Genomic DNA, 2,190 nt, shown 5'->3' on the forward strand with positions numbered 1-2,190 from the left:
AAAGGCCTTCAACCCTTACTAGCACGTCCTCCACTATTCCATAAGCTTGTCTTATGGACTTATCTGCCAATTGTAATGAGAACAAGGCAGGTTGTATCTCGATGATTCCCAGCTTCTCCATTATAGAGAGTGGCATAAGGTTTATCCCTGACCCAAGATCACATAGAGCTTTTTCAAAGCTCATGGTGCCAATGGTGCAAGGTATTAGTAACTTGCCAGGATCTTGTTTCTTTTGAGGTAGAGTTCTCTGAATCCAAGTATCTAGTTCACTAATGAGCAAGGGAGGTTCACTTTCCCAAGTCTCATTACCAAACAGCTTGGCATTCAGCTTCATGATAGCTCCTAAGTATTGAGCAACTTGCTCTCCAGTCACATCTTCATTCTCTTCAGAGGATGAATATTCTTCAGAGCTCATGAATGGCAGAAGGAGATTTAAAGAAATCTCTATGGCCTCTAGATGAGCCTCAGATTCCTCAGGATCCTTAATAGGAAACTCCTTCTTGCTTGAGGAACGTCCCAGGAGGTCTTCCTCACTGGGATTTTCGTCCTCCTCCTCCTTGGTGCATTCGGTCACTTTGATTAAATCAATGGCCTTGCACTCTCCTTTTGGATTTTCTTCTGTATTACTTGGGAGAGTACTGGGAGGAGTGTCAATGACTTTCTTACTCAGCTGGCCCACTTGTGCCTCCAAATTTCTAATTGAGGATCTTGTTTCATTCATGAAACTGAAAGTGGCTTTTGACAGATCAGAGACTATATTGGCTAAATTAGCAGTATTTTGTTCAGAGTTCTCTGTCTGTTGCTGAGAAGATGATGGATATGGCTTACTATTATTCAGCCTGTTGCGTCCACCATTGTTAAAACCTTGTTGAGGTTTTTGTTGATCCTTCCATGAGAAATTTGGATGATTTCTCCATGATGAGTTATAGGTGTTTCCATAAGGTTCACCTAAGTAATTAACCTCTGCCATGGCAGGGTTCTCAGGATCATAAGCTTCTTCAGAAGCTGCCTCTCTAGTACTGTTGGATGCATGTTGCAATCCATTCAGATTTTGAGAGATCATGTTGACCTGTTGAGTCAACACTTTGTTCTGAGCCAATATGGCATTCAGAGCATCAATTTCAAGAACTCCTTTCTTCTGAGGTACCCCATTATTTACAGAATTCCTCTCAGAGGTGTACATAAACTGGTTGTTTGCAACCATGTCAATGAGTTCTTGAGCCTCTTCAGGCGTTTTCTTCAGGTGAATAGATCCACCTGCAGAATGGTCCAATGACATTTCGAAAATTCAGAGAGACCATAATAGAATATATCTAATATGGTCCATTCTGAAAACATGTCAGATGGACATCTCTTGGTCAACTGCTTGTATCTTTCCCAAGCTTCATAGAGGGATTCACCATCTTTTTGTTTGAAGGTTTGAACATCCACTCTCAGCTTGCTCAGCTTTTGAGGAGGAAAGAACTTATCTAAGAATGCAGTGACAAGCTTATCCCATGAGTCCAGGCTATCCTTGGGTTGTGAATCCAAACCATACTCTAGCTCTGTCTCTTACAGCAAAAGGGAAAAGCAAGAGTCTGTAGACTTCAGGATTAACTCCATTTGTCTTTACAGTGTCACAGATCTGCAAGAACTCAGTTAAAAACTGGTAAGGATCTTCAGATGGAAGTCCATAAAACTTGCAGTTTTGTTGCATTAAAGCAACTAGTTGAGGCTTAAGCTCAAAGTTATTGGCTCCAATGGCAGGAATGGAGATGCTTCTTCCATCAAACTTGGACGTTGGTTTTGTGAAGTCACCAAGCATTCTCCTATTATTATTATTATTTTCGGCCATCTCTTCCTCTTGTTCGAAATTTTCTAAAAGGTTGCTTCTGGATTGTTGTAATTTGGCTTCTTTTAATTTTCTCTTCAGAGTCCTTTCAGGTTCTGGATCAATTTCAACAAGAGTGCCTTTATCCCTGTTCCTGCTCATATGAAAGAGAAGAAAACAAGAAAAGAAAAAGGAATCCTCTATGTCACAGTATAGAGATTCCTTTATGTTAGTAGAAGAAGAAAGGGGTAGAAGAAGAGGGGGAGACAAAAAATGTAATGTAATGGAACAAACACAACTGTGAGGATGGCAGAGATGTGAGATGAGATGTTAGGATATGAATGAAGAGAGGTGAAGAGAAGTGTTAGTAATTAATTAAT

The 2,190-nt window shown here is 40.4% G+C and overlaps 1 non-coding gene across 1 annotated transcript; it reads left to right on the top strand.

The window, feature by feature from the left end:
• Positions 1 to 1,336: 1,336 nt before the first annotated feature.
• LOC130938180 (small nucleolar RNA R71) lies at positions 1,337 to 1,440 on the top strand. Its single transcript, XR_009069355.1, has one exon. It is a non-coding gene; the product is annotated as a small nucleolar RNA R71 (small nucleolar RNA).
• Positions 1,441 to 2,190: the final 750 nt, after the last annotated feature.

This window comes from Arachis stenosperma, chromosome 6 (assembly GCF_014773155.1).
Source record: "Arachis stenosperma cultivar V10309 chromosome 6, arast.V10309.gnm1.PFL2, whole genome shotgun sequence".
Taxonomy (NCBI): Eukaryota; Viridiplantae; Streptophyta; class Magnoliopsida; order Fabales; family Fabaceae; genus Arachis; species Arachis stenosperma.